Source organism: Podarcis muralis, chromosome 15 (genome assembly GCF_964188315.1).
Source record: "Podarcis muralis chromosome 15, rPodMur119.hap1.1, whole genome shotgun sequence".
Lineage (NCBI taxonomy): Eukaryota > Metazoa > Chordata > Lepidosauria > Squamata > Lacertidae > Podarcis > Podarcis muralis.
The window spans coordinates 11964996-11983465 of record NC_135669.1 but is presented as its reverse complement, the minus strand read 5'-3'; the positions used below and the strand labels follow the sequence as shown (position 1 = coordinate 11983465).

Below are 18470 nucleotides of genomic sequence, written 5' to 3'. Positions count from 1 at the left end.
ATAGAAGCTGTCATGTGTTTTGATCTGGTTTTAGCTTATTGCCGATTTAAATTATCCATTGAATGTTTTAAAAACTCGCTTTTAATCCTTTTTTATTGATAATTTGATTGTTCTACTCTCTTTTGTAAACCACTTTGAGGTTTGATTACAATCAAGCAGTATATACAAGTTGTTCAGTTAAAAAACAACAACACCAAATAGATGGGATGAAATAAAATAAATTTGAATACAGATTCAGAGAATCAGAAGCAAAATTCTATTTGGGTGCTGAAGCTTTCCTATCATGCATGCCTCTAGAACAGCTGTTTCTGAGGGGTGGGAAGACTTCAGAAAAAATGGTGGAACTCCCTCATGTGCTTCTTGGCACAAGTGAATGTACCTTCTGCACGCTCATGGGGCTCCCTGGATCCTGCCTGTAGAACCTGGATGACACAACGCCCATAAAGTTCTGTTGAAAGATGTCCATTGTACCTATGAGCTCCTTGTTGCTGTAGAGTGATAGGGAAGCGTTGAGCATGTGGATTGTATTCAGAAGTTCCCAGGTTCTTAAAATAAAAATAAAAGTTATGATTTTCAATTTTATACATTTCAGTAATTTTACAATCATTTTAACATTTTGAAACTCGACTTCCTTCCCCCTCTTTCTGCAGTTTCTTAATTTTTTTTTTATATTTTCCGCATATTCCAAATTAACGTAATCATTTATTCATCTGCTTTCGACGTATACTCTTATAAAACTGCAGATTATTACAATAATCCTGCTAATGTTCTTATCTGTTTACAGTTTGTAAATATTCAACAAACCATTTCCATTCTTTTAGAAAATATTTATCTTGATTTCTCATTTTTCCTGCAAGTTTTGCCATTTCTGCATATTCCACAAGTTTTTGTATCCATTCTTCTTTCATCAGGACTTCTTTCCATTTTTGGGCAAATAACATTTGTGCCGCTGTAGCCTCATACATGAATAAATTCCTTTACAGTTTGGGTAGTTCTGCCCCTATAATTCCACAAAAGGTCCCAGGTTCAGTCCTCACCATCTCCAGTTAGAAAGGTTCAGGGAGCAAGCAATGAGGAAAGGCTCTCTGCCCAAGATTGTAGAGAGTCAGCAGATCTTCACTAGATAGACAAATAGGTTGACGGTATAGACAGCAGCTTGCATATGAATCTCTGGTTTACATCAAGGCAAGAGCACCTTGAGCTTAACTTTTAGCTGTGTGTTCTTATGATGATTTTTTTGGAATTGTCTCCATTGGATTCAAACCCAATGGTAGCCTTATTGGGGGTTCCTATTATTATTATTATTATTATTATTATTATTATTATTATTATTATTATTAAAGAGAGGTCTTATTCCATCTTTTCTTCACAGGTGGCAAAGTTATTGATTGTTCTACATGTGCACACTCCTGATCTGGAAGATAAATTTGGAAGTGCAAGCTGCTCTATCTCCACCTGTCAAGCAGTCCAAAATGGTATGTTGATCTCTCTCTCTGAATTGCTGTGCTTTTCTCAATGGACTCTTCTCCCCAAGTCTGTGGGCTGACAGCCCACATTCTACACTTAAAAGAATTGTATGCTCTTAATGAGGGTTGTGTCCAATGTTAGTTCTACTCAGAGTTGACCCACCTGGTTGTTTCCAATGTAGCACTAAGTTAAGGTCACTTGTGTTTGTTTCACTGGCAAAATGTTTGGTGGCTGCTGGACATTTATTGTGCAAGAGACTACATAAGCAGAATTCTTACACTAGTGGACAGAGAATGTTAGATTAACAGTCATGTGTAATTTACATCCATTAATTCTAATGGATCTGCTCTGGGTAAAAGTTAGTTGGATACAAACTTCTGTTTCTGTTTCTTTTTTAATTCCAATTAATGAAAACCTAGTGGCTGTGTACCAGTGGGTCTTCTTTTTCTTTGGCGATCACTCGTAGCTGAGTAAGATTGCCTTCCATGAACACAGTTTTAACAGTGACTGTGGAGGCCAATTTTGGATCCACACATCCTTCCATAGTGGGGACATATGTTTCTGGGCAGGAGTTGATCACGGTGAGGGTTTGCCAAGCGTGCCTTACTCTTAGCACGTTTCTCCCTTTTGTCCTGAGTTTGAGAATCTTCAAAGCCAATTACACCTTTGGTAAAGGCTGTTCTCCAATTGTCTATGTTTATACTACATTTACTGTCCACGTCAAGCACGTTGATATTTCCCCGTGTGATCTTGGGGACTCAGGTTGCCAAGGAGGAATCTCAATGTCTGACATTTAAGGAGAACTGGCAAGCTGTCAGATGTGTAACAGGACTGGCCTTGTTGACCACCAGCCTCAATGAGCAGCTGTATTCCTGCATTGCTTCCAGTTGTACCTGTAGCCAGAGCACTTACTTTTCTCTGTGTGGATGTACTGGTTGATGGTGTCTATTGAGCTCTGTGGTTCAGTACAAGGTTATCAACCATCTACACCTGATAGGGACATCATCCTTCTCTCAGTGGTGTTGTCATGGCAGGACTTCGGGTCAGATGTCCAGGGGGCTACTCAGCAGAATGAGCAACAGGACCCCCCCAAATGCAGCATATTACCAGATTGAAGTAATAATTGCTGCTAGCTAGAAAGGGGTGGAGAGGACACACACAAAACTATCAAGGCAAGAGTCTAAGATTACTTGCATGCACCCCTGCACTTCCTTTCTCGTGAACTGAATTTTGCAACTTTGCATTTGGAGTATGTTAGGAGGACTTTATGACAATAACTGATGGGAACATATATATTTTTAAGATTTAAATGACAGTGGTACTTGAGTTTTTAAATTCTTTTGGCTGAGCAAGCACTGGAGCATGAACAGAGGCTAACAGCATACCTTTCTGCAAGGCACGAAATTTGCCACCTGCACATTGGATCAGCTGTTGTTGAACTACAACTCCCATCAGCCCCAGCCATTTCCGTGGCCAGTAGTCAGAGAGGATAAGGCTTATGTTCCCCGCCAGCTGTTATTCAGAGGCCTCTGATATTGGAGGTAGTTCACAGCCCTAGTGTCTTCTAGCCATTGCTAGCTCCCTGCCCCACGAATTTGTCTAGCCCCCTTTTAAAGCCAGCTGAGTAGGTGACCACCATTGCATCATGTGAAGGTGCATTGCATACTTCAGCTGTCCACTGTCAGAGGCAGTATGCCTCTGAATACTAGTTGTGGGGAATTGCAATTCAGAAGAGTCTGTTTCATTCATGTCCTGCTTCTGGATTAGATGGGCCTTTGACCTAATCTAGCAGAACTCTTCTTGTGTTCTTAGAAAGTACCATCTCTTGGTTTTCCTGAATCTCCCCATTGCAGTATCTTTACTAATCTGCTGGCTTTTGACCACATTACAAAGCCCTACATTCGCTTAGTATAAAAGTGATAACTACAGCGAAGGCTGAGGACGTGGATGGCACTGTGGGTTAAACCACAGAGCCTAGGGCTTGCCGATCGGAAGGTCGGCAGTTCGAATCCCCACGACGGGGTGAGCTTCTGTTGCTCGGTCCCTGCTCCTGCCAACCTAGCAGTTCAAGAGCAGGTCAAAGTGCGCAAGTAGATAAATAGGTAGCGCTCTGGCGGGAAGGTAAACGGCGTTTCCGTGATCTGCTCTGGTTTGCCAGAAGCGGCTTAGTCATGCTGGCCACATGACCCGGAAGCTGTACGCTGGCTACCTCGGCCAATAAAGCAAGATGAGCGCTGCAACTCCAGAGTTATCGCCAACTGGACCGAATGGTCAGGGGTCCCTTTACCTTTTACAGTGAAGGCTGGTCCATTAAGGCAAATGAGTCAACTTCCCTCACAACCTTAGCCTGCCTTCAGCCAGCTTCTCATCTGTCTCACTTCCTATTTACAACCAGCCCAGAGGGTGGCCCTGCCTGTCAGCTTCCTCCTTCTTAGTCTCAGCATTGCCCTTGTGGAACTCAACCGGGAGGAGGATACTGACAAGACTAGAATCAGTTGGCTCTACCCGTTATTTGCTCTGGCGCCACCTACTGTTGGGCTCCCTGCCTTCCTACCTATCAGGGCTACAGGGTCCCAGCTGCTGCTGGATACACATTTCCTGTTGTGAGAGGAGAAGTGCCTAACATGAAAGTTTCCCCTCTGATTAAATCTGCCCCCCTCCCACCAAGCACAGCACAGCATCCTGCAGATCCCATTTACCCCCTGCCACTCTCTTTCTTCCTAAGCGTCAAGCATCGTAAGGAGGCAGCGCTGGCGCCAAGTTCACTACAAATCCTCCCAGGGATGGCATGGCATGTGCGCATATCTCAGCCACCACTTTAAAACCACTTCCTTAGGGGGACTGGAGACTGCAGAAAACCAAGGCTCCAATTGACCTTTTCTGTTACCAATCCATTGAACAGGAGAAGAATTCCTCAGCCATCTTTGCCCACAGGGAATAAAACGTGATGTTTAGAAGCTTCCTTTAAAAGAAAGAAAGGAAAGGAAAAGGTCTAACAGATTAGAATGCATAGCAGATCTGTGCTTGGGGATTCCACACACCTCCAGCAGCATTTTGTGTATGCATTTTTCATTTGTTTTAAAACAAAAACGTTTAGGGATTTTTAATACCACCAATTCAGTCCTGTAGCTCAAGACCTAAGAGGCAGACCAACGTATCAACGTATAAAACCTAACCAGGAAGTATTGCAACGGAAATAGTAGCAGGTAGCAAGTTGTAATATTTGTGTGAGTGCTTTCAAATGTTCACCTAGAATCTCTTGTGTGTACAATCTTATAACAGCCCTGTAAGGTGGGTCAGTATTATTATTTTAATGCTCCTATTGCAGATGTAAGGGTAGTGTGTTGAATTCCCCCTTGTGAGATTTATTTGAGGCACAGTTGCTTGTACCTAGGGATGTGCATATTTAAGTTTCTCTAAGTTTTTTATTTTCCCAACCTGCTCTTTGCATTTCCACACCAATGTGATTTTTTAGCTTAAAAAAGCCCTTATGAAAATTAATCAGAAAGTTCCTCCTAATATACACATTTTTGCAAATCACTTCCACCTAATATAATGCATTTAGCATGTTCTTCTTATGAATATAGGCGTTTGTATGCACACTCTAATATATGGAGTTTTCTGCATATTGCTTGGCTGGGGAACTGCGCTGCAAAATTCAGAGAAGTGCAAATTCCAAAGGATGGCTGTGATTCAGTTCACGTATTGTTTCATAAACGTGTGAGCCTACATAACTGTTTGTGTATGTTACGTTCATTTCAGTCTAAGAGAAATATCAAAACAATTCTTAGAAAGTCATTAATTACATATCCTTTGCAGACTTAGAAAAAACAACAACGATGCGAATGCATACCAATAGTATTTGCTTGACTGATTTCCATTCTTGACCGCAGACGAGCAGGCAAACCGCAGCAATTTCTGCTTCCTTGTCCGTTAGCATCAGGATTATCAAACATTCCTTGAAACACTCCACCAGCTACAACTAAGTGGAGCTAAATGGTATAAAATATACCTTCACTTTATCATTGAGAGAGCTGCCACGCAAAAGATGGTGCGGGCTTTTGCTGCAGAGAAAGAGGACTAGAAATGGCAGGGCAGCATATCCTGGCTAAACATGACAGAAAACTCCCTAATATTAAGAGATGTTGGATGGGGAGCAGACTGCCTTGGGAGGTGGTCCAGTCTCCTTGGATGCAAGGTGCTTAAGCAGAGGCTAGACAACTGTCTGTCAGGGCCGCTGTAGCAATGCATCCTGCATTGTAGAACTTAGTTGGATATCACCCTTTTGGTCTTAAATGTGCTGTAGAAATACAGCATAGGCTTGACTCTTTTATACATGGACTATATGGGACCTGGCCAGGGCCGGATTTAGGTGGCACTGTGGGTTAAACCACAGAGCCTAGGACTTGCCAATCAGAAGGTTGGTGGTTCGAATCCCCGTGATGGGGTGAGCTCCCGTTGCTCGGTCCCTGCTCCTGCCAACCTAGCAGTTCGAAAGCATGTCAAAGTGCAAGTAGATAAATAGGTACCACTCCGGCGGGAAGGTAAACAGTGTTTCCGTGCGCTGCTCTGGTTCGCCAGAAGCAGCTTAGTCATGCTGGCCACATGACCCGGAAGCTGTACGCCGGCTCCCTCGGCCAGTAAAGCGAGATGAGCGCCGCAACCCCAGAGTCGGCCACGACTGGACCTAATGGGCAGAGGTCTCTTTACCTTTAAGCTGCTGAAGGTAATGGGGCCCTTTATATGTCCAGCTGTCCTTTGTCAACAACAAATTGCTGCTGTTTTTTGTGTTGAATATATGCTATATGGACCCAATAGGTATCTAAAGCAATTTGCATATGTTGCCATGCAGCCAGTTTATGCCGAATGTAAAAAGGTAAAGGTAAAGGAGCCCTGACAGTTAAGTCCAATTGCAGACGACTCAGGAGTTGTGGTGCTCATCTCGCTTTACAGGCCAAGGGAGCCGGTGTTTGTCTGCAGATAGTTTTTCCGGGCCATGTGGCCAGCATGACTAAGCCGCTTCTGGCACAATGGAACACCAAAACCAGAGCAGCGCATGGAAACGCCTTTTACCTTCCTGCCAGAGCAGTACCTATTTATCTACTTGCACTTTTTGGGTGTGCTTTCGAGCTTCTAGGTTGCCAGGAGCTGGGACTGAGCAACGGGAGCTCACCCCGTCACGGGGATTCGAACCGCCAACCTTCTGATCAGCAAGCCCAAGAGGTTCAGTGGTTTAGACCATAGCGCCACCTGCGTCCCATGCCTAATGTAGGCACCCTATATATAAAAATGAGCCATCCAGTGATATTTTAGGGAGCAGGATAGCAGGTGGGGCCCATTACTTACATCCTAGGAGCCTACAACACAAAACACTGTTGCTGTATGTAGGCTTTATTTTATTTATTTTTTATCTTATATTTTGGAAATGTACATCCAGGTTTTTCTTTCCTTTAAATTTTTTTGGGGGCCCCAATAGAGTGGGGCCCTAAGCTATAGCTTGTTTAGCTGATAAGCAAATTCGGCACTGGACCTGGCTGCATATAACTCTGCATATTGCTAGTTGAACTTTTCAAAAATGACATTTAGCAAGCAGTAGGGACATAAATCTTAAATCGAATCATATATAATTGTAGAGTTGGATCCCAAGGGTCATCTAGTCCAACCCCCTGCAATGCAGGAATCTCAATGCACAGCCTCCCCCATCCAATTTGGAATCATACCAGACCCTGCTTAGCTTTAGCAAATGTGCTAACAGTTTTATTGCTGCATCACCAGGGGATTGCTACAAGCAGTGGTCTGATGCAAGAATAGCTTGATCGGGTCAGAACAGCCAAATTCCTGTTTGAAATAGATTCCTCCCCCATCCTTGCGTCGCGTCATCTCGCCAACTATTTTCAGCTTCATTCCAGCAGGAGCGCTTCAAGGTCTCATGCAGAGGTCCTTCCCAGCCCTCCTATCTCAGATCCCCTTTTAGCTGAAGATAACAGGGATTGAATCCTGGGGCATTTCTGCATCCCAGGCATGTGCTCATCCCCAGTACCATGGCCCCTTCCCTATAGCAACACAGTAAACAGAGAGCGGTAGCTGCTACCCATACACATTTGATGCTGCCAGTTTTTTTGTGTATGGTGAGCATATGTTGTCTGTCTTTATTAACCCCTTTTAAAAAAGGAGAGAGGATGGACGGTCCAGGTTCTTAGTGTTTTTGGACCTGCCAACTCTGATTTAAAGAACGGGGGGGGGGGGAATGTAAGCAGTTTTTTATGTTTTCCTTTATAATGTGAATTGTGAAAACCTCCAAAACTCTTACTGTAAAATCCCAGACATGTTTATTCAGACGCCAGTCCCACTAAGCTCAATGGGGCTTCCTCCCCAGAGTTTGTGTGCCTAGGAAGGACAGCTTTTAAATATCACTTAAGGCTGGTTTGCATCATACTTTCTCTTGCACAAGCCCTCTCAGCTGTCCTCCGAAAGTGGAAGGGACGCGGGTGGCACTGTGGTCTAAACCAGTGTTCCCCAACCTTGGGCCTCCAGCTGTTTTTGGACTACAATTCCCATCATCCTTGACCACTGGTCTTGCTAGCGAGGGATGATGGGAGTTGTAGTCCAAAAACAGCTGGAGGCCCAAGGTTGGGGAACACTGGTCTAAACCACTGAGCCTGTTGGGCTTGCTGATCAGAAGGTCGGGAGTTCAAATCCTTTACGTTTACCTTTATCGAAAGTGGAGGAGTTGTGAAAGGTGTGACCTGGGATTTTTGCAGTCCCAAATAGGTAAAAAGAGAAAGGACCCCTGGACGATTAAGTCTAGTCAAAGGCGACTATGGGGTTGCAGCGCTCATCTCGCTTTCAGGCCAAGGGAGCCAGTGTTTGTCCACAAACAGCTTTCCAGGTCGTGTGGCCAGCATGGCTAAATCGCTACTGGCGCAACGGGACACGGTGATGGAAACCAGAGCGCATGGAAACGCCATTTACAAATGCAGCTTTGTAAGACACCAGCCTTACAGTTGCTAACCGTACTGGGTGGGTGTTGCAGTAGGCACTGAAAAAAATCATGTGAAGGCGGGTTTCTCTGAGAATTACACAGAGCTATCACAGGCAGTGTTTTGAGGAACAATGCAAACAAGTTGGCAGTAAACACAAGTTTTGGATCAGAGTTATCAGAACTAACCATCTCTTAAACCCATTCTCACGCAATTCAGTCTATACTTCCCTCTCTGGACCAAATTCCTGCCACCACCCCAGATCATCAGTTAGGGGATGGGTGAAGGTGTTTCTCTCTGTTTTTCTTTCCCCCATTCTTAATTTCAGTTCTCCACATTTCCATATAATTCCCCCCTTTTTTTATATATAAAAAGAGCTCTCATGAAAATTCATCAGCAAATTTCTGCAAATATACACATCTGTAAGCAATTTTGCCTAAAAAAACACACTTTTGCAAAGCAATTTTCTGTAATATAAATAATATTTTAATGTTATTTTTACAAATACAGGCTTTTTTAGCCTGCTTTTCACCACTGCATACATTTCTTTGCACACATTACGTGGCTGGAAAACTGCACTGCACAGTTTCAAGAAGTGTGGCTTTCAAAGGATGGCTGTGTTTTGCTCTGCACATCGTTTTGGAAAGTCCAAATTAGCTAGGATCACCTTTAAAAACAAAGCAAATTGAATTTCTTTTTCATCCCGACCATCATATTGTGCTCTCTGCAACTGCCTGCTCTGATGTACCTTAATATTTCCTGTTCCAAGTGATCTCGTCCTTCCCCCTCCCCTCCAAACACAAACCCCTAACCAGATTCATTGCGTGAGTCCATGGTCAGTTTCAGGTCGATAACATAAACTGCCATTTCTCCATCAAATTACTTGAGTAATGTAGTATATTGCGGTCCAAAAACTTCAGCATTTAACAGTTTAATTGGTGGTATTTGTTGGCAAGCTTCTAACTCAGCATTTTTGCTGTGTTGCCAGAAGAGAGATGGACTTGCCTCCAGAGCCGGTTTGATTTTCGCACTCTAGACTTGTGGGAAGCAATTATACCTGCAACTGACATAAGAGGAAACTTACGGGGGTGGGGAGAGGTTTGAGTACAAACAGGCATTCCGCAGTCAGTAGGAGTTTTGGCGGACAAATATATTTTGCTTGGTGATATTCAGATTTTACGCTTTGAATTTAAGACCACAAAGGGTCTTTTAAAAGTCTAGGATATGCTGTATGTTGCTTGATTAGTGATGGATTTCCGTTTTTGTGCTGTTGAAATAGCTACAGAAGGGAATTACATTCAAAAGTTTTAAGATTTATTAATAATGAACAAATTAGGGCAGCAAATTAGGACTCCAACTGAGGAGGAAGCAATCCAATGGTTTCATGGAAGACTAGAGGTCAGTCATCACATATTTCGATGTTGAGCCAGTGAACGGGGACAGCCAAATTACTGGAGCCAAATTATAACTCTGTTCAGATGTTCATCATGTAGCTAGACTAGGAGTGGGGAGCCTCAGGCCCAGTGGCCAAATCTCTCCCTATCGGACCTTCAGAGCTAAGGATGTCCTCTCAGTCTCTCCTTTTCCCCATCTTAAATTCAGTTCTCTACATTTTGCAGCAATCTACAATTAAAAAAACAATCTTCATGAAGATTCATTCGCATTTTAGTGTGAATTTCCCCCGAGAAACACATTTTCCATGCATTTTTGACTAATGAACACATTTTTTGCCAGAAATTTCCCCTAAAATAGTGCATTTTTGTTTGTTATTTTTGCAAATACACTTTTATGCACATGCCCCTCTTATATATGCACTTCTATTAATGCTGGTTGATTGGTGAACTGCGCACAAAATTCAGAGAAATGTGACTCAGGGAGCTGATTTTTCGAAGCTGTGAAAGGACAGCAAACAGCTCATTTTTTAAACCAGTTTTTGTTCCGGCAGCGGCTGCATCGCCAGACCAGACCCCGATCCTTTTTTACGGTTTGTTTTAGGATATATATTGGGAGAAAGAATGTGGATAAAGTTAAACTGGAGACAGCATGATGGCAAAGTTGTAGATTTACTGCCAAGAAGTGGGGAGTCACTTGTGAGTTTTTCTGCCTTTGGTGCCAGAATAGCTGGCCTGGCCTTGACTCTGCACCTTGACTTTAGGGGGAGACGGCACCGTTTGCATCAAAATGTCTTGGCAAGCCCTATCCATAATATAGTGGTATTTGCATCCCACTGCTAGTAAATTGCTCCTGTTCCCTTTTTGGAGACTCCTCCTAGAGTCTGGATAGCCTGGACAGTAGTTCAGACATTTATTATTCTTGTGGGATAGGGTGGGGGTATTGGTTTGTGTTTTTTGGTTCTTGTTTCTATCATGTACTTTGTGTTTTTATGTCATATTTTTATGTTGTGAAATAAATTATTATTATTATTATTATTATTATTATTATTTTATTTCAGATGTAGCGTTGGTTCAGATTGACCCCTAGTAATTGGCTTTAGTTAGGAATCTGAGCCTTAGTTTGTAGAAAGCATTGTGGGTAGCTCTGCAGTAAGTAGTTCCACATAAATGGGCTCTTTGTTTACCGTTGCTCTTAAAGGTAAAGGTAAAGGGACCCCTGATCATTAGGTCCAGTCACGAATGACTCTGGGGTTGTGGCGCTCATATTGCTTTATTGGCCGAGGGAGCTAGTGTATAGCTTCCGGGTCATGTGGCCAGCATGACTAAGCCGCTTCTGGTGAACCAGAGCAGTGCACAGAAATGCCGTTTACCTTCCTGCTGGAGTGGTACCTATTTATCTACTTGCACTTTGACGTGCTTTCGAACTGCTAGGTTGGTAGGAGCAGGGACCGAGCAACGGGAGCTCACCCTGTCGAGGGGATTCAAACCGCCAACCCTCTGATCAGCAAGCCCTAGGTTCTGTGGTTTAGACCACAGCACCACCCGTGTCCTTTACAGTTGCTCTTAATGGGTGTTAATTAGCAAACTTGCTGTTAGGCTTGAATAATCTGCAGATACTGATGTCCTGCCTTGACTCCAGGAATCCTGACAAATTCTGGGCCATAGGCTGAGGAACATTTCTGTCATCCCAGAAAAAGTTCACTTCACAGAAGTGAACAAGCCTAACAACTCTAGGCTTGTTCACATGTTATACTGAACACCAGTACAACAAGCTGTCTCTGCACAGGTACATGTTTTTGTATGAAAGAGTGTATACACTTGCTGATCTGTACAGCTCAGCTATGGTATGGTATTCACAGAGTGCACACTTGTCGAATGCTACATGTATGGCTGCACAGCTCAGCTATTATTATTATTTTGCACAGTTTGCATACGTGTTGATTGTGACACGCACAGCCCTTTTGAAAGTGAATTCTCTCCAGCTGGTTGGCTGTTTCCTTTCCTTTCTCTCCCCCAACATTTTGTGAGAGGATGTGACTTGCAGACACATTTTCCACAAGAGAAGAAAATAGCCAGGCAAATCAATGAAAGCTGAAGTGAAGCTGATGGAGGGCTCAGAGGTGGCCTTGCTTACAGGGTGGTGCAGTCTTGAGAGACATTCTGCTAATGTTCAGCCCTTTCTTCAAAGTTTTTCTTTTTAAAGCTGAAACATAAATGGATATGACTTTGCACTGATGTTTTTAGGGGGTGTACAAGCTACCTTTCATTGGCCCAGAAAGGGCCTTGGGGTTTTTTATTTTCACACCTGTCCCAAGTGAAGACAAAACATCCGCAGGCATTTTGAAGTGCCTACTTTCATCTCCACTGCTGCCTTCTTCCCATCCCCTTGCTCCCAAGGACCCCAAAGCTTTCCTTGGGCAGGAGATGAGAAAGATGGGGGGGGGGGGAGGCATCATATTCCCACTGAGGAGGGCATGGAGAATATATGTCCCAGTGGAATGTGCCGCCAATCATGTCCACTTTATTGGTGGGGTGTCACTTTCGTTAATTTTTTTTATAATGCTTTATAGATAAAAATACAAAACCTAATATCTTTTCCCTTTTTAAAACCAAATCAAGACTTTTATATAGATACCATAAAAACATAAGGGGGGGGGGAATAGAGTAGGAAAAAGAAATATAAAGAAGAATAGACAATAGGTTAAAAGGGAAAGATAGAAAATAAATTCAGAAAGTAAAGAACTTCCAATTCTTCATCTGTCTGCTATATAAAAACAATATTCACTTCGTCCAATGAATACAACACCCCATAAAGCCACTTTCTGTAAACAAACATTATCTTTGATCCTCAAATCCAGATGTCGTTATTTCATTTTCTTTTTCACGCAAAAAGTCTATGAGAGGTTTCAAATCTTTTAACAAACATTAACAGTGAATTTTCTCTGATTAAACGTGTCGATTTCACCATCTTGGCTAAGTCCATTCGTTTTACTAGCCATGTGCCCTTCCATCTTTGTTGCGTGTACAGTAAAAGTCTCGCAGCCGTAATCATATAATCAAAGTTCCATAGTCCTTTTCTAACTGTATATCCATAAATCCCAGCAGGAAAAGTTCTGGTTTCAGCTGAACATCAATCTTCAAAACTCTCTGTATCAAATGTGGGGTGTCACTTTCTGCTGAGTGCATCAGTAATAATAATAATAATAATAATAATAATAATAATAATAATAATAATAATAATAATAATTTATTATTTATACCCCGCCCATCTGGCTGAGTTTCCCCAGGCACTCTGGGCGGCTTCCAATCCAGTGTTAAAAACAGTACAGCATTAAATAATCAAAATGTCCCTAAACAGGGCTGCCTACAGATGTCTTTTAAAAAGAAGATAGCTGCTTATGTCCTTCACATCCAAAGGGAGGGCGTTCCACAGGGTGGGCACCACTACCGAGAAGGCCCTCTGTCTGGTTCCCTGTAACCTCGCTTCTCGCAATGAGGGAACCACCAGAAGGCCCTCGGCGCTGGATCTCAGTGTCTGGGCTGAACGATGGGGGCGGAAACTCTCCTTCAGGTATACTGGACTAAGGCCGTTTAGGGCTTTAAAGGTCAGCACCAACACTTTGAATTGTGCTTGGAAACGTACTGGGAGCCAATGCAGATCTCTCAGGACCTGTGTTATGTAGAGCATGTAGTCCTTGTGGTCTGTCACTGGTGGAAATGTCACACATTGCTTTGGGGAAGGACCAAAGCTCAGTGGTTGAGCATCTGCTTTGCATGCAAAACATTCCAGGTTCAGTCCCCAGTCTCTCCAGAAATACCAGAGAGCCACTGCCAGTCAGTGTAGACAATACTGACCTAGATAGACCAAGTGTCTGACTCTGTATAAAGCAGGTTTCTATGTCCCCGCCCTGCCTGAATTTTTGTTGTTATTATTTTGGTGGGTGCAACATGCAGAGGCTCAAGGTGTGGGATGTAAAGGGCCCTGCTCAACGCGCAACTGCTTGCAAACTTTTATGAGCACCAATCTTTGATTACTCATTACTCACCCTTAATAGGCAGGCCACTTACTCATCAGCATAAATGTCGGGAAATTTGCATACATTATAATGTGCTGGTTTGAGAGATGGCGCTTGCTGCTATGTCTGTGCTTGATTTGTGCTGATTCTCTGTCTCCTTTAGCAGCACAGGCCTGGCTTGATCATGAACTTGGCTTTGCTGTTGAGTTTTAGCCCGCCGAGCCGACAGTGTTGAGCGGTAGCTCGAAAATGTCGACTCCAGTGCAGAACATCTGCCCCTAGGGCACACAGAAATGAGCACAGAGAAGAATGGCCTGTTTTTAAGCTCTTCCTATTTTGTATATTCTATAATACGGGACGCGGGTGGCGCTGTGGGTAAAAGCCTCAGCGCCTAGGGCTTGCCGATCGAAAGGTCGGCGGTTCGAATCCCCGCGGCGGGGTGCGCTCCTGCTGCTCGGTCCCAGCGCCTGCCAACCTAGCATTTCGAAAGCACCCCCGGGTGCAAGTAGATAAATAGGGACCACTTACTGGCGGGAAGGTAAACGGCGTTTCCGTGTGCTACGCTGGCTCACCAGATGCGGCTTTGTCACACTGGCCACGTGACCCGGAAGTGTCTCCGGACAGCGCTGGCCCCCGGCCTCTTGAGTGAGATGGGCGCACAACCCCAGAGTCTGTCAAGACTGGCCCGTACGGGCAGGGGTACCTTTACTTTACTTTTTTAATACGGTAGTCAGTTGCTTTAACGCTGTTAATATCCCTTCCACAAAATAAACAGTTTTGTTTCACTACCATCACCCATTTGATACTCTACATTTATTATTTTCATTCCCCCTTCCAGTCACCTTTGCCTTAACCAGCCACCTCACCAGGGAATCCTTTCTTTGGTAGGGTCAGGATGCTGTCAGCAGCTCCCAGCTGGTTGCCCAGGAAAGTATAAAGACAAGGAAAGGTTTCTTACCCTCCTTTTTTATTCAATATTTACAGAGAGGGGCTATAGAACCCAGCCTTGAGGATAATGGCGTTGTCCCAAGTGAATCTCCACCCCCCCTCTCTCCCACTTCCTCATTCCTCATTCTCAACTTCTCCTCTATGGGTGCTGCTACCTGTCCTCTGTCTTTGAGCTCTTTGCTCTCCTACTTTCAAGACTCGCCAGGTTCTGGGGGCAGGGTCTGGAATGCTTTCTAATGACACTGTGTCCGTCAGCTGTCACTCCTCCTCCTCATTCTCCTCCTCCTCCTCTCCCATTTCCCCCCAACTTTCCACCTCATCTGCCTCTGAGCTGTGGCCTCCCGCAAACCACGGTTGCAAATCTATATTGTCTTCCTCTTCCTCCTCCCTGGAAGGGTCAGGATGGGGGAGGCAGTCTCCACCATTTCTACTTCTCTTCCCAGCCCCTGACAGGTAGCAGGAGATAGACTTCTAAACAAACAGCATTATATTTTCTTCAACTTAGCCTTTTTGTCTTCAATATGATTACCTGAAGTACCAATGGCACACACTGTCCCCAGTCCCTACCCCTGCTCCACCCCGTTCTGATTAACAGACATCTAATTTCTTAACTGTTGTCTAAATACGGGTAAATAACCAGCGCCATGTGAATTGTCAACCAGATTTAATGCTAATCTAACATATTTGCTAGTTTACCATGCTGCACTGAAAAAATATTAATGGCGCACTTGGAAAAATCTAGCTACCTTCACATTTTATGTACAAATACAAAATATATAATAATGGTAATAAAATAAAAGTTAGCAAGCATTTAATTATTCTTCACCTTTAAAAAATCTGCTTCCTAAAAAACAAAGTGTACTCAATTAGTCAGTGAATATTTTCTGGAAAATATTTTTAACATTCAAAACATTTCTAATTCAGCACAGGATTAAAGCAGAAAATTGTGTGCATTGTTGTAAATGAAATAAATGCATGACATCATGACATTTTTCAGAAATAAAATATTATACCCTCTCGTTTCTGCTTTTGGCAATGCATCCTGCTGATTGCTGAAAATCCCATCAGGAGTGGAGAGAATCTGGAGGTGTTCTTTTTATTTAAAAAAAGGCCATCTGTAATGCCAATGCAGGGCGCAGAATGAACAAGCGGTTCCACTACACATTTAAGCACATCAGTTTGTATAGGAACCACAACAACAATGACAGTGAATCAAGAGATATGACTATTGTTTATTTGTGTAACTGAAGCCATTGCAAAAAAGCAATGAGCCAAGCAGAGTCATAAGCTTGGAGATCAAGAACAGTGATGAGAAGTTCAGAGTGAAAAGTCTATCCCATGATCAGTATGGACGACTGTTCATGAGCAGCTGGATGTGAGGTGGGATATTTTGCGGGGCACGAATTTTTCAATTCCATCAACAAGCTTTTCTGCTTGCTTTGACAAACTTTGTCACCTTCTCTACCTGGTTCATATGTACAGATGCAAATTTGGAAAGAGTTGCTAGGATGTAAATAGGAGTACAATGTGTCTCGATGTGGGGGAGACCGTGATCCGGCGATCTGGGTGCCTGCTCACTCTGCTGTCCAGTGCTGAGGGTTGATGGCGGCAGCAGCTGGTGTAATGAGGCAGAGCCACCAAACCACTCTCTTGACTGCCACTATTGCTACAGCTGGACAGGACTTTGTAGGAAGGTTGGAGCCATATCAATCCATCCAAATCCCATCACCCCCAGCCCATGGTCAGGGATGAAGGGAGCTGTAACATTTGAGGAGCACATGCTCTCTACCCTGACCTATATGAAAATCAGGAAGAGCCAGTTGAATGGTACCCAACTTCTGGTTGGGCAGTCCTGCCATGTGTGATTTCATGCCACAAACCCCCCAGTTATAATAGAGTCATGAATTGGGTTGGTGATCACCTCAAGAGCTTGTCAAATGCTTTTATTTAGAAGAATTCCATGCTGTCCTTCGACAATTGTCTCAGGGTGGTGTCCAATAATTAGAACAATAAAATAAAATGCATTCTCACGAAAATAAGTAGACTACTCAAACTTGCAAACTATCTCCTCATTTTCAGTTTTGGGTATGTAGGTTTATCTAGGAGAAAAGCGCGACTGGTTCTGAATGAGGGTTAAGAGATTTATGTCTCGTACACATCTTGAATAATTCTTCCTTTAGAATTCCCTTCACTGTACTTTACATTTTATGTTGGAAATAACTTTTGAAGGCTAAAAAGACTTGACGAAAACAGTACTTCAGAAGTTCGGTTTGAAAACATTTCAGAAGAAATGCGCTGATGAGTTTCCCAGGATGAGGTTATAGGTCAGGGTTAGGGAGAGGGAGTTTGGTATTTTATCTTGGGAATAAGTTGTTTGCTAGAAGAGAGAGAGAGAATGTGATAAAGTCTTGAGTGCTGGGGATGCAAAATAATTAGATGTTTAGAAGTGGGATTTTGAAAACCCACGCTGAGGAGCCTGGATTCAGAGTTGATTGGTCTGCAATTCCTTGTTAACTGGTTAAATTGCTCGCTGAAAAGGCCCAGATTTCTGCCTTCAGAAGCTAAAGTATTTGGGGATGTCTACCCATCCTGTCTTTTTCTTTGAGAAGCCTTGTGTCCTACTCTAGAGAGGATAGTTTCCCACTTATATGGCTGCCAGGGGACAGTTTTCTTTCCAGGTGTTCTCTACTTGAAGGACTGTCCTATCCAACTCCGGCTTAAAGATTTTTTAAGAACCATAAGAAAGAGGGGAAGAGTCAACAGCATTTCCCTTTCTATCTAGGTGACCTTAGGCCAGTCATTCACTCTCAGCCTAACCTACCCCACAGAGTTGATGTGGGGATTGAATGAGAAGGGGGTTAACCATGTACCCCACCTTGGAGAAATGGTCCGATATGAATTCATCCCCATGGGTCTCAGCTGCAGAGCGCAACTGGGCAAGTCACTTAACAAATAAATGGGATGGAAGTCAGCTGTGGTGGCTGGTCTATTAGGGTGAGTGTGGCACTGCCACCTCCACCTGGCGGTCTTCCTGCTTGCAATCAGCCCAGGGGGTGCCATTGCTTGCCAGCTTCCTCCTCCTTAGTCTCAGCGTTGCCCTTGTGGGACTCAGCCAGGAGCAGGATGGGGACAAAACTGGAACTAGTTGGCTCTGCCTGTTGTTGGCTCTGCCAACTATTGGTCTCTCTGCTTTCTGCCTTACCGGTCCCAATGGGACCAGCCACCACTGCATGCAAGTGGCAAGGTTAGGCCAGGCTGGGTTCCAGGGCCCAGAGACCCCCAGCAGCAGGCAGGAAGGGGTTTCCTGTATGGGGGCACCTGGCTTGCACCCTGTCAGGATGCTGTCAACGGCTCCCGGCTGGTTGCACAGGAAATTATAAAGACAAGGAAAAGTTTCCAGCCTCTTAGGTAATGTTGTTGTCCTGAGTGAATCTCCACCCCCCATCTCTCCCACTTCCTTATTCGTCATTCTCATCCTCTCCTCTCTGGGTGCTGCTACCTGCCCTCTGTCTTTGAGCTCTTTGCTCTCCTACTTTTAAGGCTCGCCAGGTTCTGGGAGATGGAGGGTCTGGAATGCTTTCTAATGACAACGTGTCAGCTGGGTGTTGCTCTGGCTCTCCCATGTTTCCCCAACTTTCCCCCTCATCTGCCTCTGAGCTGTGACC

General features: G+C 43.9%; 1 protein-coding gene across 10 annotated transcripts in view; it reads left to right on the top strand.

Annotated features, from left to right (window-relative positions):
• The window catches only part of PKNOX2 (PBX/knotted 1 homeobox 2), a 432230-nt gene that overhangs the window by 59072 nt on the left and 354688 nt on the right, over nt 1–18470 (top strand). For all 10 annotated transcript variants that reach the window (XM_077919659.1, XM_077919658.1, XM_077919660.1 and 7 more), the window contains exon 2: nt 1373–1475. The gene's annotated coding sequence lies outside the window, so the exon portion shown is untranslated. The remainder of the gene's footprint in view (nt 1–1372; nt 1476–18470) is intronic.